The 24,972-nt window shown below is 46.5% G+C and overlaps 1 long non-coding RNA gene across 2 annotated transcripts; it reads right to left on the reverse strand.

Annotated features, from left to right (window-relative positions):
- Positions 1–950: 950 nt before the first annotated feature.
- LOC139055933 (uncharacterized) lies at positions 951–20,596 on the reverse strand. Of its 2 annotated transcripts, none has more exons than XR_011512014.1 (3): positions 20,481–20,596; positions 2,605–2,738; positions 951–1,384 (listed from the first exon to the last, which is right to left on the reverse strand). It is a non-coding gene; the product is annotated as an uncharacterized lncRNA (long non-coding RNA). The 2 variants fall into 2 exon arrangements; XR_011512015.1 differs by having other exon boundaries at positions 2,605–2,792.
- Between the last annotated feature and the right edge of the window lie 4,376 nt (positions 20,597–24,972).

Consider the following 24,972-nt stretch of genomic DNA (forward strand, 5'->3'; position numbering starts at 1 on the left):
CGTGCTCAGCAGCCCAACACCATAGCCACTGAGCAACCACGGCGGGTTAATCGAATTACCATCGACATTCATTGTGAGAATGGTTCTGCCAGTTTCTTTAACTTACCGTCTTTGAAAATGCGCACTCCGAGATCGAAGCCGCGATCTTGAGCCTAGCTGCGAAATGGCCTTGACACTTAGCTAACTTGGCGGGTATTTGACCACCCCAGATATGTCAGAAATGTTGAGTTAAGTAATAATTCTCTATTTTCTCCCTCCACTCTCCCTCTCTAGTTTCCATTTAGAAATGATCTATCACACTCACACGCGAATACCGTTTGTTACATGAAAATAAACAGAGCGCTACGTCATTAAGCAAAGAAACCCAAGTACGATAGATGACGACTTCTTTCTGGTGACACGGTAAGCTTCGAAAGGCGCACGGTTTTCATATCACATACCGGGTTTGTGCCCTTATGCCTCTAGACAAATTAATTCTAGAATTTGATGGTCTGCTGACCTATGTTACAGAAAAAGAAATATGACAGCAACCTATACAATGCTTCAAATTATGAAATGTGCACAAGCGGGAGCATTGCACACATAGAGAAACCTGGAGATGCTTGCACTGAGGTATTGCTTCAAAGATTAACAAAGAAGATTAACGCAGATTTACTAAAGCTTGCTATGCACAAATGCATTGGTATAACCTATGCAGCTGATAGGACGTGACGCACTGAATAGACGGAAATGTGTGAGAGCGGAAACACCATTTATGACCATGAGGAATCACATCCCTTCTTGAAATGGTTGCTAAGTTCATTCAAGGTCATCGTGGCCGTGCCGACCACTCGTTCAACATTGAAAGGAAGTACTCAACACATTATGTACCAAGCACTGTTTTATTGAAGAAAGAAATATATATTGCAAAGGACACAGTGCATACAGACGTATCACAGCATGTAGGTAAATTCATTTTCATAGAGTTAGTATGATGAAGGTGATACGGAACATAGAGAAGTAGAAGAAATTAAATGAATATACATCAGCGCACGTCGCGTGGTGCTTTCCTTTGCAAGAAACACTGCAATGAAGACACAGGGCGTCTAGGTGTGAATGCGCATTGCTCTCGTCACAACGTCTAGGAGTGTTCGTGAAAAACAGGCGTGGAGTGCTTAAATCGAACGGGAAGTTCACACGGCGGCCCGTCATTCCATCAAGGTCAAGTCCGGGTGAGGCACAAGGGCATCCGGGGAAAGGTCACAGCCTTACTCGAAAAGCCACTCCCACTCTTTGTGTTGTAAGGCTTCGGTTCCTGGAGGATTCAGGAATCACATGACGCCGAGACCACGGTTGTACCCGTCGGTTCATCTTGCGCGTCCAGACCTTGGTGATGAGGGTTGTTCTGTATCAAAGGGCCCGAAAAAAAAAAATAAAAGGAATGAGAAATTTATAACACGAAGTTTATCTAAAAGGAGCGGACAGGCTAAACGCCATGTCGTTGCTGGTCGGTTCAGATGAGCATTCATCACCTTCAGTACAGAGCATCAAGTCCGTGTATGAAATTATATGGCTTCTATGGCCTTCCCAAAGGACGATGAGAAAAACTAGAACAAGGTGAAAAAGGGGGCCAGAGTTTCGACAAATGGACGTGTCTTTTTCAAGGCGACATATGTTTTCCTCCGCACAGTAAATTGAGGTAGGGTCCCTCTAATCGGGAGAAGGGGTAAAGCAGGTGGGTGCCGCAAACAGCGAAGGTGTGTTAGCGGCGATGGTGTAAAATTGACAATATAGCAATGCTGTGCATAAGGCCGATGACACGGCCGTCTGTCAGCAGGCGTGTCAAAGGCATGCACCGCAGCCCTCTATGTCCTAATTTGCTAGTAATCGTGGGCTATCCAGTCTCTGAAAGAGACAGTAGAAGGAGCGGGAAAAGACCGGTGCTCGAGATTATATATATATATATATATATATATATATATATATATATATATATATATATATATATATATACATGTATATACTGCAATTGAATCACTATATAAATAAAAATAGAGAAAGGTGAAGAAGAAAAACTAAGCAACCCAATTAAGTGTTCTTGCCTATAGCTTGAAATTTAGCATAGGGCATAAATTATAAAGTTCCCTTTGAAACGTTTTTGCCTAATGGTTGCAATGTCTTGAACTTATGGATAGGGTATGATTCTCTGTATTTCCTTCCTCGTTCAGAACGGAAATTTGACTGTAACACGCAGAGTTCAAGCTCATCGAAGTTGTGACCTGGTTGGTTAAAATGCTGGGCAACGGCTTTGGGAAGCATTTTAGCTGTGTGAACGCAATGTCCGTTTAATCGTTTAAATGTCTTAGTGTTCGCATGAGTTGCGATCGGTAAGTGTTATCGCAACTACGGCACTTTCCTGGGTACACTCTAGAAATACTGATGCACACACATAAGCTTTAACCTCACTCAACCGTCAAGTCTTCAAGAGAGACCACCGACTTGTTTACCCATTATCCACAGCTATGTGAAACCATATGCATTAGTGGCAGTGAGAATAACATTTAACCTTCTGCGGCACAAATGTCTAAATGATGTCGGAGAGGAAATATTGAGAAATTTGCCCACCTTCAGGAAGTTGTCCGTGACGCTTTCTTCGTCGGCGTGTACCTGAAGATGTCCGCTCCTTCTTATGGCGCTGCTTCTTGGCTTTGGAGCTCGGATCACCACCACCCGTTCGCTTTCGGCTGCGGGGTTGTCGCCTGTTGCGGTCATTGCCAAGAATTACTCTCATGAAGTTGTCCAGCAGGAGGCGCCTGTGTATACCCACATCTTGTTTGCTGCCGTTAATCTCTCTGATCTTCTCCTCAGCTGCTCGAAGCACAGCGTCGATATCCATGGCGTTTGTGAAGAATCAGTGCAGAACCGCTACCACACGGCACTAGAGAACCACAAGCTAGACGTACTGCAGAGTACGGTAGCCTTGAAGTGAATGCCGCCTATGGTAAAATGCGTCTTTTGAATAACAGTCACTAGAACATTGCTGCGCATGCGCGAAAGCGTACTCCAGACTACAGACTATTGGACAGAAGTATTTCGCCGCACCCCACATACCAGTCTACAGTCGGGGATAATATCCCCACACCCAGAATACCTGTGAAGTGTGGACGATTTCTCAAATATTTAAGCGTGACTGATGACAACAATACATCCCGTCTCAGTAGGCAAGTGTGAGCGAACTCGAAAGACATGAATTGCTTGTGTGAATTCTCGCTATGCCTTTGTGCTCGCTCTTCGTCTGGAAAGGAGGAGGCATGTAATCGCAATTACAGCAAGGCGTGCAGTTTGCGCGGGACAGTTTTTACAATTCTAGGAAATTGTTGACAACCGTGAAAACAGGTTGGGGGGCACGGCTAAGATTATAGTTTGTCTCAATGCACAATCGTATTGTGCAGTACTGAAATTACTTTTTCAGGCAAGGCCACCAGTTTCTCGTCTTTGCGCTGGTAGACTGCGCTCATGTCGCCCTAAAAGCTGTCGCATGACAGAAAGACGTCTCAAAAAATAAAAAACAATGGAGGGGGGGGGGTGTCTTTAAGAGTGTATATAGACCAGAATTTGAACTTTTTTCAACAATACCATGCAGAACTACATGCTGTTTCAATTTAAGGGCCATGAAGACAAAAGTGACCACAGAGTGAAAAATGTGTATTCCTGATGTTTTTTTTTCTTTTTGTTGGAAGGGAAATTATTAACAATGAAGTAGAAGTGATTATTGGCTCACGTTCTAGTGCACATGAATCCTTGAATGTTAAGAGTGGCATTTATTTTTTGCAAATGCTATAAGAGATCAGACAACCAGGTTGCAAATATTTCTTATGCTGAAAGCTGCATGTTTCTTGAAGGGAGGGTGGCGTTAAATCAGCGAAGCTGTCGTGTGTTTTACCTCAATCGAAGCATGTATGTATGTATAGGTATTATTATTATCATTATAAAATACACTAAGCCAACTGCTAATAACAGTGTGCATAGGACGCAGGTCTCTGGAAAGCCGAGTCTGGACGCGAGTGACCATATGTGTAGACCGAGGCGCAGTCAAAGGAGTTCACGAAAGAAAACACACTTGTTTGTAAATTGCAATAGGGCACACATTATAGTTAATGAGCTGAATGAAACTTGTAAGGACGAGAGTTTTATGTAGAGGACGATATAGCATTTCCTTCCCGTAGAAGCTAATGAATTCACAGCAGACAAGAATTCCACGATATATACAACTTCACATTGGACTATGAGTTAAAAAAGAAACAGAAACGTAGCTCAAGCTAGGCGTAATGTTTGAGTCGTCTTCGCCACTATTTTCTGCATAATGCTTTCCAAGGTACCGACATTACATTGAGTGTTACAGAACATTTCCACGAAACTGTAGGCGAAAATTTCATCGTGTCGACGCGACGCGTAGACGGACGGACATCCACCACCACCGGAGTGTACTGCTTCATTGTAAAAAAAAAAAAATGATCGCCTAGCTTATTATTTGGGTATTGTACACACGACTGCATATTACGCTGCGGATGCGGATTTCAGGGAGAAAGCCGATACGCCGACTGTAGCGTTATCGCGAGCAAAAACAGCGCTGAGCGCGAGTTCGGTGGAATCGTGGAACGTCGTTTGGCAGTCATCACCTCCTCTTTATTGCTGTTCAATGACGACCGCCAGAGGGCGGCGGCTCCTCTACTGTGTACAACAATCAATTGTGCCCCTAAATGGGAGCATCTCTACGCCCTCTTAACGCGACAGTATATATCGCGACCACGTTTCGCAGAAAATTCGTTATCGGCGGCAGCGGGCCCGGGATGCCTGTAGGGGGGGAAAAATATCACCCCGATCCCCGCTGGCCCTTCGTGGGGCGCAGAGGCGTTACTGAATTGAATTTGCTACAGTAACGCGCGTCAGAAAAATTCGTGAATTACGACTTACAGACCGTCTACAGACAAGACAGCGTCGGATTGCAATTTGACTATACGTGGAAACATAATTCCAAAGCGGAAATCAGACAGCCACCCGTTGGTAGCAATTCCTACAAAGGAAACCCATACGGGTTCCTGGAAAAAAAAGCCTCGCAGTAGAAGAAAAATTCGTCCTGGTGGATTAGGCCACAGGATTCAAAGAAATACCAAAACATCCCATTCACCTCCGTCCAATTCGACTGCTTAATTTCAGCCTCACCCTCCGTGGTGGCTGAGGCTGTCGTGCTCAGCAGCGCAACACAAGGTCGCGAGATCAAATCCCGGCCACGACGGCCCTATTTCGATGGGGTGAAATGCGAAAACGCCCGTGTCCCGTCCTCTGGGAACACATTAAAGATGCCCTGAGGGTAAATTTTATTCCGGAGTTCCCCACTACCGCGTACCTAAGCAAATCATGATTTTGGCACGCTAAACCCCATAATCCAATCTAATTTCATCCTCCGTGTTTTGCTTTCCAACACGCACAACATTTAAACTCGAAACTAGAAATGGTTAGCATTTCTAGCATTCAAAAATGGCGGAGACGAGTCGTAGAACAGCTAAGAAAGTAATGTAATGGCAGCTGTCACGTTGAGTGCAAGTTTTCGCTACTAAGGTACCTGCAAAGGCTTGGCGGGTTTAGCATGAACACCGAAATGCTGAATATGCATGCGATAATGCAGCATATATGCACATAAATAATGCAACCACGATTATAACGCGATACTGGACCTTGTCTGAGAACAAGAAAATTAATACAACGTTATAATTCAAAGTGATGCCGCAGAGAAACGGGAAAGGACACACAGAAGCGGATGCGCGCAGGGCTACATTCATCGTTACAGTGAACTGCAGTCTCAAAATAAAGTGAAAAGATGGGTGCTGTCTAGCTGTCTCTGTCAGCGAGAGTAGTGACATTATCCCTGAAATCCACCAAGGCTACTGGAATGCAACACTTCAGAATGTCCATGATATAATCGAGAGCGGCAAAGTCTTCCATTGATTACGCAATCACTCACCGCGCAACTTCGAAGACTGCTTGCATGACACACCTGCATTACCGCGCCAATCGTCTATCGCTATGCTGCGATTAAATATGGCTCGCCATCCCGGCCCTGCGCAAGTGAATGCTCGGCGAAGGTGTGGACAACCACCGCTACAAATTCTGAGGGGGGTACTCCTTTTACATACAAAATCGTTATATGGCCGGTGAAGCTAAAACTCCGGTGTTAACATCCGATAGTACCAAAGCCCATGTGACCAAGTAATGATGTCGCGTTTCACGTGGTGACGAAACGCGTTTACGTCATCACAAACGTCACAATTATGTCATTAAAACATAGCCGTGCACATGTGTGAAGACATCACGTCAAACGCTATGTTAAAAAGGGATCGTCACGCCACGATATCTACTGATAACATCATGTGATGACGTCTTCACGTCAAACGTGACGTCCCACGACGACGTTATTGTAAAGTGATGATAAGACATGATGACGTAATGTGATGCCTCTTCGAGAAACAGCACACTGTGCACTTACGGTTTAGCACTTGCTCCGAGATCATCCCATGATCACGAAACGTGATTACGTTATCACATCAAATATCGCGTGACATCACGGCAAACCTTCCGTTACGTGATAAAGTGACAATATCGTCTGATGACGTAACCTGACGACTTCATCATGTCAAAGCAACGTCACGCAATGACGCCTTCGTCAAATGATGTGAAATGATGACGTCATATGATGCCACTTGGAGAAGCAGCACAATGTGTGCTTCCCGCTTCTTCGCACTGTCTCTGGCATCGGCCCACATTTTTTGTGGGGAAATGCCGCGTGCGCGGACACAAAAAATCACGACCAACCACGAACTTGCAGCTTAGCTGTAAAAGTTTCATATTTGTGTCAGGGACGGGAATATGAGGCGTGTTCGAGACCGGAACTTTTTCCCAAAAAGATTTACAACGATTACGATACTTCCTGAACAAAATTTGAGTGCAGCTGTATACGTGGTTTCATTTCGCGACATAATGAGGCAAGTAACTTGAGACAGAAATCACCGCACCGACTAACAGTGAGCCAGTGCGTCAGCGCCTTCGCCGAGGGAGGGGCAGTATATATGGGAACGCCGGCATGATCGGCATCGGAGCCAGCTGTGCGAAACGACGAACGCGCGTGAAGTAGCACGATCGTGTTCGCGCGGTTTAGTCGAGGGAGATGTGGAAAACGATGACGATGAACGGGCGAGCAACGGCACGAATGCGTTCGCGCGGTTACGTCGAGGGGCGCCGACGCTCAACCGATGAAGGGCCGCCGAAGAGCTGCGCTATAGAAAGAAAGGTTGCACTAGATTCGTGTAAATCAGATACGTGAAGAAGGGCTTGCAAAGGAAGGCATAACATATCTTGCAGAGCGTTTCCATTCCACTCCGAAACGAATCCGAACAGTTTCTCTATTTGTCGCTGCTAAGTGTCTGACCGACGCACTGCGTGCCGGTTACAAAGTCAAAAAATGACTTGCAGCGACCTTTTGCTTGAAGCTCGCGACAAGCTTCAGTATGGAAACATTTCGAAGCTTTTGGTGACTTTCGAATCACAGTGACAGCACATCGATCAGTGAATACATCCAGAGGAGCCATTCCAGACGATCATCGTTTGAGCTTGATTGAAGAGGAGCTTCTGTATGGCTGGAAGGATCAGAATGTCATCAAAGCGCAGCGAATAATCATCAAGCACGAAAACAAAGAAATTCCAACAAAACATCCACTCATTTTTGCAACGAGTGTACTGCCAGATTTTCTTGAAACCGGATACAGAAAGACATAAGTAATGGTATAAATTCCCAACCCACGTAGATATCTGAGTGCCAAAAATGTGGTCTCAACTCGCAAACCTGCCGAGGCCGACTGACGTGTGCGAAATGTGGACACAATAAAGACAACTCCGACAGCTGTAGTGGTACACTAGACTGTCCTAATGGCGATGGTGAACATGCAGCATACTCGCGAATATATCCAACGTAGGAAAAAGAAATTGAAATAACAAATATCAAGATAAAAGAGAACATTTATTTTCCGGAATGATTAATGAATGATGATGATAATGATAATAATGATAATCATTCTTAATCATCAATAATTGTCACTGTTAATTCCATAATACCGTACGGTATGCTGATGTGGTGCGTAGGGGGGCGGCACCACAGTAGAATAGCAGCTTGTGCTTGTTGGTTGTCCATCCTGGTGTTAACAGCGCAAAACGTAGAAGAGACGACGACCCCACAAGCACTTGTGGTGCCATCTTCTCCTCTCGTGTCGCGTCTACGTTTTGCGCTGTTAACACCAGGGGTGCGATCTTGTACGCGTTCCAAAATAGAACGGAGGCGGTTCGTTCTTTACGTCATGAAATAGGCGGTATGTTCCGTTCCGTTCGTCCTATAGTAGACGACACGGAATGATTGACAGCAGATATCACGTCACAATTTACGTCATGGCGTTCGGCACGGTTCAAATTGACGAATCGTATTTGGCTCGGTGGAACGAACCGCCTCCGTTCTATTTTGGAACGCGTACAAGATCGCACCCCAGGACTGCAGTAGAGTTTGGCATCTCTCCGACCCACGGGGAGTGTGGCCACCGCCGTGCCACCAGTCCCCTTCGTGACAGCAGCCAGTGCTGTTTCGCCTTTCCTGAAGCAGGGCCCATGGACCTGCGGCTTGATAGGCTCGAAGGCCCCGTATCCTCTGGCGAGGCCTTCACGACGGACACACCGCTTCACAAGAGCGGACGTCCAGTGCCTCGCAATAGGAAATTGATGTGAGCCATAGCCAGCCGGTGGAACAAGCGCTGAAGGATCGTCGCGTGTCTCAGGACCCCGGCAAGAAAGAAAAATTCTCGCATTGCGGAACCAGGAAAGAGCCCTGTAAGCTAAGCTACCTCAACCTCTTTATCTTAGATACACATCCCACTTATTTTCGAACATGGATACTGCAATTTTACAATGAAACGTACGTCAGAGGTTTCCTCCAGAAATTTTATGACGTTAAAGGAAGTTCAATCTAATGGTGCTGCCTGCAGTACACCTGAAATCTACATAAACAAAAGTTCTCCGGCAATGTGACATTTGACATATTACAGACCGAGAAGACGCTGCTGCGTAGTCCGGTCGATCCGCGACGATCCTTCAGCGCTTGCTGCGCTGTAGGATCCTGGCTAGGGCTCGCAATCATTGCCTCTTGCGAGACGCTGGACGCCCGCTCTGGTGAAGCGGTGTGTTCGTCCTGAAGGTCGTGGAGGCGTTGCTTGTAGGCAACTTCAACTCCGAACCTCCCTTGAGGCAGTTGCCTTCCAAACAGTGCTATTCGATAAAGTGCTGAACATTAGGCCTATATACATCCCCCCGAGTTACCAGTTCTCTAGGGCTCCATTTCAGAGCTTTAATGAAGAGCTTCCCCATCTTTGCATAGTTGTCGGAGATCTAAACGCGCATAGTACATACACTGTGGCACGACTCTCGTTGCGATTGCTAGAGGATGGTTAACAGAAAACCTCCTATTCTTCCCAAGTACCTGTTCGCTTAACGAGAACGAATCAACATGCTACAGCTCTACAAACAAAACATTTTCCTCCATAGATCTAAGCATAGCGTCCAGTACACTTGTGACGTATCTGGAGTGGAAGGTGATCAATAACCCATGTTGAAGTAACTATTTCTCTCTCATTTTAAACCTTCCAAAACCGGCTGAATGTTCTCGATGCGTGCCTTGAGAAAATGCCGATACAGCTGACTGGACGCTATTTCGTGAAGTAACACATCTGCCCTCGGCGATGTCCGTGCAGTTCTTTTTGACGATGCAGTAGCATATTTGACAATATTTATAATTTATGCTGCATCAGTATGTGTTAAAACGTATGCATCGTCTTCGAAACGGCGTATTCCATGGTGGAAAGTGGAGTGTAAGGAAACCTCGAGAAAGCAAAACAAGGCTTGGCATCTCCTACATAACTTCCCAATCACAGATAACTCATTTGATATCAGTTAGATTAAGTCACTGGGAAGATGAGCACGCCGCCGTGGAAAACGGGAAAGTTGGCAAAAAAAACGTGAGTTGCATCAATTCCTATGCAAAAAAAAAGAAAAGCATGGAAGATGGATGGATAGAACTTTTTTGTACGTCCGGCAAGGTTTAACGCGACGCGGGCTCAGATCTCCCACGGGGGAACATCAAGGCCCCGCCTCAACGCCGCCTCACGGGCTTGCTAAGTGCCACTGCATGGAAGAGAATAAAAAAAAATTAAAAACCGCCACTCTCGTCCTCTACCACTACTAAATATCCAGGGAGACACCCTCACAAATTAAGCTGGTTTTCTAGGTGCACACATCCAACATAATTTCAGTTCATCCCACTATTCCGACGCATTCTTAAGATATCAACGACAAGCAGAGCCACTGCCTTTAGATGGGAAAGGCACGCGAAACGAACCATACAATCGCCCATTTCGTTTGGCTGAATTTTCGGCGTCATTGAATTGTTGCAACAAATGTGCCTCAGGAACCGACGGAATAGTACGTGACATAATTGAAAACTTAATCCCTCAAGCTCACAAAACACTCCTGCCTCTTTTCAGTGCCATGTGGTCTACAAGACACATTCCGTCCGCTTGGAAAAAAAGCCATCGTAATCCCAATTCTCAAAGAGAGCAAGGACCCATCTTTAGACGTCAGATACAGACCCATAGCACTGACAAGCTGTTCATGCAGACTATGAGAAAATGGCAAATTGACGCTTGATTCGTTATCTCGAAAATAACAAAATACTAGATCTCCTTGCGAGTGGATTCAGGGAAGCTGTATCTACTATATATATCGCCACCTTGTCCGTATGGAGGCGAACAACCGGGATGCCTTCACACATAATCAATTTTGCTTATCAGCATTTCTTGACAAGTAGAATGCCTACGATACTACGTGGCACATCGAAATTCTTCGAGATTTGTCTGCAATAGGTACCCGTGGCAACTTGGTGAATGTTAACGAAAATTATCTGATAGAACATTTCGTATAAGTGTTGGCAACGTCCTACCCCGACTATTCACTCAAGAGACACGTGTACCTCAAAGTGGAGTGCTGAGCTGTACTCTCTTCGTTGTAAAAGTGAATCATTTGCATACTATTATAAAGCGCACAATGTTTTATTCTGTATATGTGGACGATATGCAAATTGTATTTAAATCATCTAATCTTGTAATCTGCAAGCGACAGGTACAGCTTGGCCTAAACAACCTGCGTTAAGTGGGGCGGATAAGAATGAATTTAGTCAAAACCTACCGAGAAGCACCTGCATGCTCTTCTCAGGCAATCAAGGAATATTACCGTATCACGATAGTATCGCCATATCTTTAAGGGCCCCGTGTCGCAGAAAATCGGGCGCGGCGTCCCACGTCTGGCGTCGACCGTCGTTTCGGCAAACAATGTTGTACCACGCATAGCTAATCATGCAGGCTTTCCGTGTAGCGCAACGTATTTACTCAATGAATTGAATTTCTCGATCTAAAATACGACAGAAAATTCGTAAAGTGTCAATTACACACCACCTACAGACAGGATAGCGTCGTAATGTAATTTGAATATACGAGAAAACATAATTATGTTAGGCAGAGACTCAAAACACAAACGCCTTTTCCAGCGTTTCTACCATTCATAGAGCGGCCACGGCCTCCGAGTTCTGCGCACGCCGGCGCGCTCAAATTTCCATGGCCAAAAAGCGGCGCACCCGGTTCATTGCCACACCTCCAGGTGGCGCTCACTTCCGTTGCATCGCGGTTCTCGCAAGAGACCGCGTTTCTACCAGAAAGCTCGCCTTCGTGTATGCGTGAGTAGCGCCAACGAGCTTTCCCGGTAGCCGTCGTTTCCAAAATCGATCACGATGGCAATCTTCGCTGAGAAATCTTGGCCGAGGATTACTGGTACCTTGAGGCCAATCAGGAGAATGAATCGCTGCGTCTGAGGGCGCTGATTCCACCGCGCGACGAGTCGCACATCGCCTTTCGAGCAGTCCTTCCCGCGCGACCATTGAAGAAGTAACTTGTTCCCTGTACGTTCGAGGTGGTAAAATTAAATGAAAGTGTGGGGTTTTACGTGCCAAAACCACCTTTTCATTATGAGGCACGCCTTAGTGGAGGACTCCGGAAATTTCGACCACCTGGGGTTCTTTACCGTGCACCTAAATCTAAGCACCATGGGTGTTTTCGCATTTCGCGCCCATCGAAATGGGCCTGCCGTGGCCGGGATTCAATCCCACGACCTCGTGCTCACCAGCCCAGCACCATAGCCACTGAACAACCACGGCGGGTATTCGAGGTGGTAGGCGACCTCGTCCCTGATGATATATGCACTTGTCCCGGTATCGAGCTGTGCTTTGAAGGTAGTCCCCACGATTACGAGCTCTATAAACGCGGCAGTGACGCTCTTCGGCGCTCCAACTCGAAATAATGAAGATGTCACGATGGGTTTTGCCTCGCAAGCTGCTGCCATGCCCATCGGCACTGCTATCGGCAGCTCACCTCGTTTCCCTGCTGGCTAGGGCACTCACGCGCGATGTGTCCCGTCTGGGCCTAGTTGCAAGAGCGCACGGTGTTCCGCGATGTGAGTTGTGCGAAGCGAGGTTGCTCCACCGACCTCAAGCGTCGACGTGAGGTCGCCTGTCCGTGATTGAGTTTCGAGCGGGTCTGCTTAACGGCATCATTAGTCGGCGATCGTCTGATTGGGCGTGATGTTGTGCACAGGACAAGCCTCCTGGCTATCTTGCTTGCGTGACCTGTCACCCATATGAGTAGGGGTGAAACGTGCGGCCCGAGATTTCGAACGCTACGGGTGTACCCCCGGGCCGACCACTAGTGGCAGCGTGCTCGCTATTCGTGCGCTCGCTGCCGTGCCAAGAGCAGCTTGGTTAGTGGTCAGTACACGCGGGCTCCTGAGATTTCAGCTTGCAACCCCCGTGATTCTGCTGTCGACTCGTTCAGGTCTCTGCAACGTGAACCCTGCGGCTAAAGTGCAAAGGTAGGATGGCTTTGTCGAATTGCCCGTTCCACTAGCTCAGTATTCGAAGCGCACTCAAATCAGCATGCTCGAAAAGCTCCCGCATCGCCTGCACTTATCCCATGAGTGATTCGCCCGTGCCCTGCACCTTTATTATTGCAGATATTGTGTTCCGCCGAACTAGTAAGCACCGCAGTCGACAGGTGATCTAGCGAGACGGTTTTCAAAGCAGCGGCCCGCATTCACATGACAGCCACGTCAAAAACGGCAGTGACGAGTAACTTACCACGCCTATAGCCACCATCAGCACTACTGGCCGTATTAAAGAGAAAGGTTAGACCGAGCCATTGTTGAAAGCATCAGCGGGGAGAAGGCAACCACGCAGAACAACAAAACAACAATCATGCTACGCGTAACTTTTATATCATCGGCATCGGCGCAACGTCTAAGGGACAGACCAAAACATGCTGTGACGACAGTGTACCAGACAGGGGTTGACTTGGCCGAACGGTGCTCTCCCGCTGACGTTCCGCGTATGGAAAAATTGTGCGAGGGCGCAGCGAGCAAGCTGGATTGGGGCAGAGACGCGCTTCGCTGCATATTGAACATGATATCGCTGCGGGTGGTGAGATCAATTGTGCGCGTACGCTTTTATAATGGTGCTTTATTTCAACTGCAAATTTGTACGGGCACCATTTTGTTACGCATACATACCTGAAGCGTGGTTTACACAACATAACATCTTCAATTTTGCTGTCGTTCTCAAGAACGTCGTATGCCAGCGAGCGCGTGTTCGTAAGGGGCTATGCAACTCTGTAGCAATTTGCAGTCATGTTGTGAAAATATATATAGTGAGAGGTTTTCTTATTTGTTATTGCGCGTGTAGCTTAAAAGAACTTCTGGTTCGGCGAGTCGGTGCACATTAGCAAACAGTTTTACTACTGCGCAAACAAACGACCACAGAGAGAGAGAGAGAACACAAGGACAGACGCAGTCAACAGGGCGCACAAAACCTGCGCCTGCCCTTTTTTGCTCTCTCTCATTAGTGGTTTGTTTGCGCAGTTATAAAATTGCTAATACATGTTGGACTGCGCGCGCGGATTATCGCATTCCACGCAGTGCCCCTGCGCTGCGGCTGCTAGCCGCCGTCGCGGCCGACGTGGATGGATCGATGCTATGAGCGTCCCCTTTGGAAAGGGGCGGTCGGTTGCGCCACCAAGCTCTTGCTATTATACTGCCTAATGTCCCATCGAAGTTTAACAAGAAAAAAAAAACGCACGATGAATTCTATCAACCAAATTTTCTGGCCCCCAATTGTTAACTTCGTTTTTTTTTACATGTCCGTTCTTTTTGTCGTTTCCCTACTTTTCTTCCACCAATCTTCCAATCGCCCACTAGTAATCTCTAATGCGGATATGTTTACTTTTCATCCTGCTCTCCTTGAACCCAAGGGCTTCAAGGAGTCCAATGGTGCCTAAATCGAACGCTGGGCACATATCTTCACATTATAATAAAACACGCTCCATCGTTTCCACAGCTTTACCGCAGCAAGCACATGCTTCTTCTCTCTTCCTGTATCTCGCTTTATATGGTATACGTGCATGCGTGTCGCAGCGCCCCCTGGCAGTTTCCTCCCAAATCGCCACGCGCGAGCCAGCGCGTTCATTCCACGTCCCATTTCTAGCCACTATACTAAGCGCGCGAAGTAGTATCAATTACCCCTCTGAGAAGTATCGCCAGTAATCGCCAGCACTTTCCAACGATGCGACCATGATGCGGCCCACTCCACTTCCACGGCGCCAGCCCCAGCCGCTAGTCCCGCTCAAACGTATTTTAGTCTACTGCGACGGCGAAGAGCAGATGCTTTCCTTTTTTTTCCAAACGTGACTCAGTAACGTCCTGTGGTGCAAGAATCTGAACTACACGCAAGATGGCGAACGTGATACGTTCACCTTAGGATGCCTCGATGTCCTCCGTCCCCGCGCTTATTTACAGCGTGGTGACAACGGCGTTCGTCTTCCTCGGCAGCGCACTGTTGGCGCGCGATTGCAGAGGTACTTTCGAGTTAAACAAAAGCATTTGGAGAATGCAAGACCACAAACAAAATACATATCAAGCGTTAGCAGGTAGGCCATTCCATTTCTGGTGATAATGGCATTTTGAAAAAATTCTGAAACAAGAGCTGTAACACTGTTTTTTTTTTTCTTGTGAAGACCATAGTGTCTTATGACAGTGCATGATTCTCTTACTGGCTGTTACCGTGGCGGGACGTTTTTCGGGTTTGTATTGTTAAACACTAAGAATTGGAGTCCTTCTTTAAAATAACGCTTCGCTTAAATAATCCGACTTTTATTCCGGAAATCATATTACTGCGCTACTTGGTGTCATGACCGAAAATATAAATTATCGGGCTTAACGTAGCAAAACCACGTAGTGATTGTAAATAAACACGTCCTAATATGGGGCTCAGACCTGGAACCCTATAACGTAATATCATTCCAATCTGTTTTTATTCCAATCGCCTGATGTAAAATTTACGTAACCACCGACGCAAGCACAGGTGGTATCCCGCAGTGTTGTTTGAAACGCCCAATCCAAAGAGGTCCTCGTTTATAGGAGGACACTTATTTTACGTTCACAGCGAACAGCATTCCCTGCATTAAGAAGTTGTTCTTATCTAATTGGCTGACACGAGGCGAGGAACACGCTCAAGTGGAGATGATTTCGATGGGGCCGATCCAGCACAGTGAAAGCAGATAACCGAATGAGAAGGGTGATCACGGATTCTGTGATTGGTCCGATACCACTTCCGTAGGCTTCGGCGGCTGATCGAGATTCCGGCAACGTGACAGGGAAGGTTAAGAATGCCGCTGAAACAGGAGGGGGACACTTCCCGGTTTCGGTGGCACAGGAAATTGGCGGCATCTCTGTAATGGGCAAACGCAAAAATTCGTTTCCCTTGCATGGCCTCGTAGATCATCGCGCGCACGCGCGCCGATCCAGGTGGCCAAGCTCTTCCGCCCGCTCAACTGCTCTTCCCGCGCCCTGTCTCGTAACACCCTCGCAACTCCCTCACCTTCGACTGTCTACGCGCCCGCGCCGCCGTGCCGTACCCGCCGGCCCGGCTCCTTGTGCCAGCGCTTGTGTCCTGTCCCTTACTTTGTGGTTGCATGTGTTTGCGCTGTAAACAGTTTTTACGGCTCCTGCTTAGCCCGCTACGTAACGCTTTATTTTTGTTATCTACTGTCATCGAGATGCGTGCGCTGCTGTGCGTTGACCAACGTGGCTAGTTTCGTCAGTTTCCTGGTCCTCGGTAGCTGTGTGCTTGTGCTCCCCGTGTGCTTGTGCTCCGCGATGTTTCACCCGTTTCAGGACTCGTACCGCTCGTGCATCGTGCATTGGTGCACAAATACCTCAAAAACAAGTCCTGCAAGGTTGTTCCGGGTGCCTAAAGACAACAGGTGAGCGCTCAGACCCAAGGACATCAGAAGGCGCATGTACACGAACACAGCACTGTCCATGTGTGTGCTCCATGAGGCTCCGGACGTCGTTGCACCTTGATTATGCTACACTTGCCTCTTCCCGGTAGAGAAAGCTGACAAATAGATGTTCCTCTTCATTGTCACCTGGTCTGTGACTTTTGTTTTTCTGTGCCAAGTCTCATTCTGCAACTTCAGTAACTTGCCCAGCTTTCCATACCGCCCTCAGTGCTTTTTCTGTGTATGACGTTCTACAAACCTACTAACAGCTGAAAAATTAGTGTTTGTGTGCTATCTCAGTAAAACCGATGGGAAAACCGCGCGAACAACCTTCATGTGTAGGCATGATACGCTTTTTTTTCTTCTGGAAAGCATGAGCATTGCAAGTGTCCTACATGCAGATTTTTGCAGTTCGTGTTTATTATACAAAGGAGAGCCCAGTAGGTACGACTTAGTGCCTTAAGTGACGTAATTTTATTACTAAGCATTGCATTCGGGTAGAAAGAAAAGTCGTGTTGGCTTGTTTTACCTGGTCTTTGATGCGAATGTTTTCTATGTGCTGCTGCAAAAGCCGACTACCTTCTGTTCCCCTTGCCACCGTTACTCAAGTTGTGGCCAAGTGCAGAATAATGTGATAATGTGTGTTTCAGTTTTTAGTACAATGTTATTTTCTCTGTCATGTTTTTTTTTCAATTTGTTCAGCAGTAATGAACATGTCACGCATTTCATATACGTTCGTGCAGATTTATAAGTAAGCTTTCTTTTGGTATGGCTCTCAATCAAACAATGTTAGCATTTTATTCTATCTTTCAGGTATTTTGCGTGTCATTGTTGCCATTACCAGTGAGATTTCCCTTTTCATAGTGGTCGTGGCTATGTCATACACGTCGTCCAATTTTGTGCAATATGTTAGTGCACATATCAGGAGCTCGTCTACATTTAGGTCTTGCATGAGGACGTTATATAAAAATCAAGTTTTTTTATGTGTGTACATGAAACGGCCTTCGCGTTTTCTAGCGCTTTCTTTTGTTCTTTCACCATCTGTGAACTTTTGTCTTTAGTACTCTTGTATATGTCATGCACTTTTCACTTTTACTTATTTTTTTGAGCGTGTATCACACCACGTTGTAAGAAAAATCTGTTTTCGGAAACGAAGTCAATAAAGCGAGACTAAACATCTGTTGTGTTGGAAGTGGAATTTTTTTTTATGTCCCGGCACATGCTGGTATAAGTATGGACAAGATTGCGTGCGTGCACAGCCCACGGCGCACCACGCGCCAGCTCGCAAGCAATGCCAATGCGCGGCGTAGCGCGCGCATTGCTTGCGAGCTGGCGCGTGGCGCGCCGTAACATGCGCGCTATAAAAATGGCTGTGGCTTAGCTAAGGTTAAGCCCAGGATGCGAAGCATACTAGCCTTTATTTTAACGCGACAGCGTTAAGGAGCTCGTGTCGCAGAAAAGCCGGTGTCGTCGGCGTCGGCTCAGGCGTGCGGCGCTTGCTCAGGCGCACATTTCGTTGTCGCGCCGAACGCTGCGTTGCTCGACGCTCACCACGTCCGATGCGGGGCGCGTAGTCGCTGCGCCGTAGCAAAGCCACCTAGAAACAGTCTCTGTAGCACGCCGCAACCTTCGCTTCTCATTCCAACGAGCAGAGCTCTGTCTCCAGGAGGCGTCTCACCTCGTGAGTGTCTAGCAGAGGCAAGCGCAGCTGCTTATATACCGCCGCGAGGCCGCGAGCGACGGCGCGAGTTGGAGCCCCGTTTCTCCTCTATCGTGACGTCACGGGGTATTCAAGGCGACACCGCCGCGCCTGAGGAGCTGGGTTGAGCTCTAGTAATATGCTTCGCATAATTCTCCTCTGTCGTGACGTCACGATGTCACGTGGTATTGAAGGCGACACCGCCGCGCCTGAGGAGCTGGGTTGAGCTCTAGTAATATGCTTCGCATAAAAAGTGAGCGGCGCGCGCAGCATGGGGGAAAGGGAGTGGAGCGGGTCGGCATAATAAATACCAAAAGGAAAGAAAACTTTTGGGAGAGGAGGTGCCGCGCGGCTGCTGTTGCTATTGCCATGACAACGTAAACAATCATGTGCGCCGCCATTTTGCTTCTGCGTCGCTCATGGGTTAGGGCCGTAACTGACCTTGGCGCTAGAGTCGAAAGAGCGTCTGCGCGAAAGCGGCCAATGGCAACCATACGGAGTGTCCGCCCCCCCCCCCCCCCCCATGGCTGAAACGCATACTTAGCAAGAAGGACTTGCCAGAGTGATGTTGTATAGGTGCTGAAATAGCCCCATAACATTTTACCACCACGCAAAAACGTTTCTTATACGCAAATAAACCATGTTCACCGGCACATTCGAGTACCGAGTGCCTGAGCGATCGGCCGGGCGATTCTAACGCGTACACGTCACTTTGACGCGGTGACTTTTCGCGGTTTTCTGACGTCGCGTCAAAGACAGGCAAAGTGAGCTCAGCCCAAGAATGCTTCACCAATAACAGAGGGCGAATTGGTAAAAAGGTGTCGACTCAGAAATAATTATGTTTCTTTCGTTTGGTATAATCAGGCATCCTCAGTGTGCACATATACCAAATGGGGCATTTTCGCCGTTTTCATGACGTCGCGTGACACACAGAAGTGGGAGTAGTCCGAAAACTTTTTCACCAATCATTGAGGCCTGTTTGCGGAATTGGAATAGAAAAACTTTGAGTAGCTTTACATTATAGCACCCCTGATTTCCACCGCCTAGAGTTGGGAATTCCCACCGCCACGCACCTTAATCTGAGTACACGAGCGTTTTTACGTTTTGCCCAAATTAATTTCGCCCGTAGCGACCGCGATCGAAGCCGTGACCTGAGCAAGACAGTGCGTAGGCACTGACCTAAGACAGCGTTCGTGTCAGGAAGGCGGTGTAATGGTTATCAAATAGTTCAGAGAAAAGATATGGCAGACACAGCGGAAGTTGTTTGGTGGGGTAGCTGCTGTGTTGACCCATTTATTTCAATATAATTGATCCGTATATGATCACATACAAAGACATGCTCTTAACTGTATTTTGTAATCATTTTTACAAAGACGCGATTACTATTTCCTAACACAGCTTGTATTTCGTCTTCGTTTAGAAACTTTACACTCTTCCCAAAATTGTGAAGCTGTTTTAGAGCTTCTGATCTTCCTTTTTCTAGTTCCTGTGTGCTTCTTAAAGCTGTGTGTATTTACTTGTTATGACCGCTAGCTGTTTGCTCATTTATGCGCAGGTTCTGCAAGAATAGTTCGGGTCGCAGCTTTGCGGAGTGGACCTGGTGGGGCGATGGTCTGATTACAACGAAGTTGCGTCGTTGTCTAGAATAACCGTGATGACGATAGATAATCGTTGTTTAGGTCTGCTTTCGAAGGCACTACAGTGATATAGAAAAGTCAGTCTGTTGATCAAGAGGATAATTTAGGAGTGGCAGACGGCTTATCAGGTGGAGCGCTTTATCAGGTGGTCTACAGTGATGAAGCAAACTTGCAAAAATAGAAAATAAAAGGTGGGAAGCTCACGAGGCTGCGCGATGACAAAATATCGCCTTCTGTATTCTTATTATACAATTACGGATTTGGTATTCGCAGGTTTCATTTGTTATACTGGGATCTCCGGCGACTTTAAATAGATTTTTTGGCAGCGCCTCATTAGCTGAAGCGAACATGTGGATCTATGTGGTTGCGATAACGTTGGATTAATTCCAGATATTCGCAAAATATCTTTATGGAGTAAACTGAAAGCCAACTAAAATGACAACCAGCCCACTTGCTCGGAAGTTTATGCTTGATAACACTGTGGAGAATACCGTCCTTCGTACATCCAGATAAATCTTACGCAGTTCTGGCTCATGTTTTTCCAGTGGCGTAGCAAGATGCAGGGCAGTGTTTCACCTCAGAAACGTGCCCCCCCCCCCCCCCCCCTTCCCGGAAATTTTTGATTTAGTAAGCGACCTAGCTCACCTTCACTCTCGGCATACTCTCCTCGTCTAAGTTGAAGTGCGTGCCCAACCCTTGAAGGAAATTTCCAACTTGGCCACTCCACTTTTCCACACAATTGTAGCGCAGCAGCATCGGCGTCGCACGAGAGATGATGTAGACGCTCGCGTCGACACGGGGCTCGAGCGGCTGGCACGCTCCGGCACGGGCTAGCGTTCCGAAGGAAAAGAAAGCTACGCTAAGCGATCGAGTGTCGGTTCTTCCTCTCCTGCGAGAGCCCGAGACTTGACCGGTCTACGTGGTCGCTCGTCGCCACACAATATCCACTAAGAACTCGCCGAAAGTATTCTTCCGATTAAACAGCCTATACTACGACCTGTCGATGCTGGCGTGGTTCGGCGTGGGTGAATCCTCCTGAAAAAGAACAACGAATGCCCTGCCGAAGGGGAAGGGGGGCACACGCAGGGAGAAAGAGGAGGCACGTATTTCTGGAACTTCAAGTATACCTGTCAGAAGTCATTTGCGCTTTTTGACAAATGTCGAGCTCAAATGACAGCCGTGACTCGATGACAAGCGCAAAGCCGGCCGTGCGTCGTCTATGTTTCTTCCTCTTGTGCTACTTAATTTGCGACAAAATATGTCCTAAGCATTTCTGCCCGCGCTTTCTCCGTTTGAGGAGACCAGTTAAAGCAATACTTTTTCTTCTTGCAAAATAGTCATGCAGGTCAGCCAACCTAAGCATGTACATATGGTCCCTTATGGAATGTGCAATCCCTCATGTAATGAGCATGCTCAAATGCGCTTTCTTACGTCTGAATGGGAACACTTGTGGCACAACGTCTAGTCTCAATTTTCTCCACCCATCTGTTCCATTCAGATGTGCCTTTCCGAAGGCTAGCCTGCAAATCAAACAATGTTAAATATGTTTCGATGCATCTCAAATGAGCACTTCCAGAACGTCGACGCGCCGTCCAGCTCTTTAAGAAATAAATGACGGGATTACGGCTACCAAGGGGTTTGTAGGGACTATTAGCCCCGAGAAAGAGGAATGGCGCCCTCTCGCGAGTGACGTCACGGCCAGGACGCCGCTCGCTCTGGCTCGCTCGGCTGCCGCGCGCGCTCGTTCCCTTCGTGTATGCTTGGGGTATAGGTTGCTCGAGCCGTACGTATTGAAGAATAAGTCGGCTTCTTTCAGCTGTCACACCTTAACCACAGTTTCTTCTCCAAAAGCGTGTGAGTCGAGAAACATTGCGGCTTGGATATCGCAAGCTAAGTAGCGTTAAAAGGGTCTACTAGTTTTTGCAATGCATATATGCGCCGTGTCTATCGGTAAATTTTGACTAAAAAAAGAATATCTGCAAATTCAACGCGCGAAGTTGTGTATGATGCTTCGCTAAACACTTAACATTCCTTTAGTATTTAGCTATGAGAGGTATTGCATTTTACGTGGAAGAAAAATTTGGTAATTGGCGTCAACATGTTATCCGATGTTAGAAAGACACTGCGCAGCGAAGCTGTCCTCATGATTCCTATTACTCTGGTGTGTCGTTCTATTCAAATATGGCCATTCATTAATGCGTAAAAAAATAGTTAGGCGCGCATTTCTTATCAAAATGTTTGCTGCTACTTTCATCCCCCTCTGAAACAGGCCTCCAAAAAACGAATTACTCATGGCTGCTAACACGACCGCGCGTCCTGTAGAGTATTTACATAGTTAATTCACAAACACCATAGTAGCAATCACCTGAGAGAAAAGTTTCGTTGTTTAGATCGAGAGCCACTCAATTGAAAGTGATGAAATGTATCATAGTGGCCCTCAGTAGCCTTTATCGACAATATGGCACACCCCTGATCACGTAACGGTAGCAATCGACTGCCCGTATGGCGAGGCACGCTATGTTCGCGAAACCCATCAGTTCACTTCAACTTCGAATTAAAACCATAAAGCATTTTTTTACAGCGCCAACTGGAATGGCTAAAGTATTCTCGAGCTACTACTACGCAGCTTAGATTGCCTACAAAAGGAAAATTCAAGCACCTTTTGTCTCACCATGTCTCGATCCAGCGTTATTTAATTATACAAACGGATAACTATTCGCTTCGTCGGTACATAAAAGAGAACCTTGCAGGCTAATTTAAGTTTGCTCCAATCCAATCGCAAACATTCATAAAGAAAGCACCACAAACCTTGCATATACTTTCACTTGATTTCTGACCCTCCACAGGGGGAATTTCTATATCTTCAATATGTCCCATACTACTAGTCATTGACGCTTTGACTGCTTTCTGGCTGCAGCTATGCGGTCCAGCAGGCATACTTCACTAAAAAAATTGGGCCGAGCAGCCTGTGTCAGTTTGCCAAACAGATTCGTCATGTATATTCCTCAAGCAACAAGCACCAGTAAATTTCTCAAGTGAGTTTGATTTGATTTGATTTTTTAATTTCCATTTACACACACACATGTAAAGAGGAGTGGTAAATGGAGGTGGATGAGGGAAAAAAGCCGCACAGACGCGGCTTGAGGTAATCTCACCCCCTTAGGTACAATATGGCTGCATGGAGTAACACATCAAGCGCCATATAAATTACATTTACATAGTGACCATAAAACATTGCAGTTATACAATATATGAAAGGACAGTGAAATATTTCCACAATAACAATGCAAAACACACCGCGGCATTGAAATAAATAAATGATATACACTTGGTAACATAGACAAAAAAAGAGGAACATAACATGCATTTAGCCCGCTCTATGGGACCTTGCGTCCAGTAGCTCGCAGGACCTCTCATTTCCACAATATTTCTACAATAACAATGCAAAAGAGGAACATAACATGCATTTAGCCCGCTCTATGGGACCTTGCGTCCCGTAGCTCGCAGGACCTCTCATTAAAGTTATTCAATCCAAAATAACATGCATTATTAATTATTAACACATGTAAAGAGGAGTGGTAAATGGAGGTGGATGAGGGAAAAAAGCCGCACAGACGCGGCTTGAGGTAATCTCACCCCCTTAGGTACAATATGGCTGCATGGAGTAACACATCAAGCGCCATATAAATTACATTTATATAGTGACCATAAAACATTGCAGTTATACAATATATGAAAGGACAGTGAAATATTTCCACAATAACAATGCAAAACACACCGCGGCATTGAAATAAATAAATGATATACACTTGGTAACATAGACAAAAAAAGAGGAACATAACATGCATTTAGCCCGCTCTATGGGACCTTGCGTCCAGTAGCTCGCAGGACCTCTCATTTCCACAATATTTCTACAATAACAATGCAAAAGAGGAACATAACATGCATTTAGCCCGCTCTATGGGACCTTGCGTCCCGTAGCTCGCAGGACCTCTCATTAAAGTTATTCAATCCAAAATAACATGCATTATTAATTATTAACAAACGCGCTCTAAAGAGGTGAGTTGAACGTGTAGCACGGAAAAGGGAATATATATTGGTACATTCCTATTTGTACTCTGTAAATAGCTGTAAGCCTTCATTAACTTTACTTCAAATTTCCGCCGCTTAAAAAAAATAAACACGTGAAGAACCGCCTAATGTTGACAAGCAGTTAAAGAAGCAAGTGAGGCGTGTAAAATCTGAGCTCCAGTATTAGTTAAGTCACCGTGCTACTGCCGAGCGTTTCTGTGAGGAAATGCAAAAATTCGATATTATACCATGAACTACTCGTCGTGAGCAAACCTGTTTTAGCGGCCGGAATAAAATCAACGTAACTGCGGTAGAAGTCATATATAGCCAGCTTTGTGACATACTTGTTGCACCGCGGCAGGTATGGTATCATAACTGGATTCCTATAGGTTACGCTATTGCGATTGTCGATCCGCGTATGAAAAACCCGCAATGGGCTGGTCTGCGTCGCTTCGGCTGGCACTGTAGCGTTGCCTTCGAGAGCTGCATTGATGTCTAATAAATTAGCTCTTTGAATAAATGTTCGCAAAGGAAGACGTCGTAAAAATATATTTGAGACGACCACCATAAGTAAACAAGCAGAGAGAACGAGGGCGAACAAACGAAAACACCGCAGAAAGCGCCCGGAAAACGCCCGAACTGTAGCAGACGACAGGCGCGAGTCCGTGCCCTGACGTCACGCGAGCGGCGCTCGCAGCGCCGCTCGCGTTCGTTCTCGGGGCTAATAGAAATACAAAAATAAAATTTAGTAACTAAAGAATGTAGTGTAAAACAAAACAAAAAAAATAGCCGGGGACTACATCATCGTTTAACTCGGATGTGTTAGCTTAACTGCTGTAAAGCCGTAAAAACTAATGTTATTTCTATCTGAAATAATAGGTCTCACGTTGCACTACAATGTGCGCATAAGCTGGCGTGCCACACGCGGGGGCTTCTCGCGTTTTACGCAGAGGCATAATGTAGTTGCAAGTGAAACCAAAACAGTAAAGGCCGAACACGTAGTAGGATGCAGCTCAAACTGTAATGGGCCGTCAAGATGTTTTCAGTTCATTTGCTGTTATCCATC

The sequence above is a fragment of the Dermacentor albipictus genome, chromosome 2, assembly GCF_038994185.2.
Source record: "Dermacentor albipictus isolate Rhodes 1998 colony chromosome 2, USDA_Dalb.pri_finalv2, whole genome shotgun sequence".
Classification (NCBI taxonomy): domain Eukaryota; kingdom Metazoa; phylum Arthropoda; class Arachnida; order Ixodida; family Ixodidae; genus Dermacentor; species Dermacentor albipictus.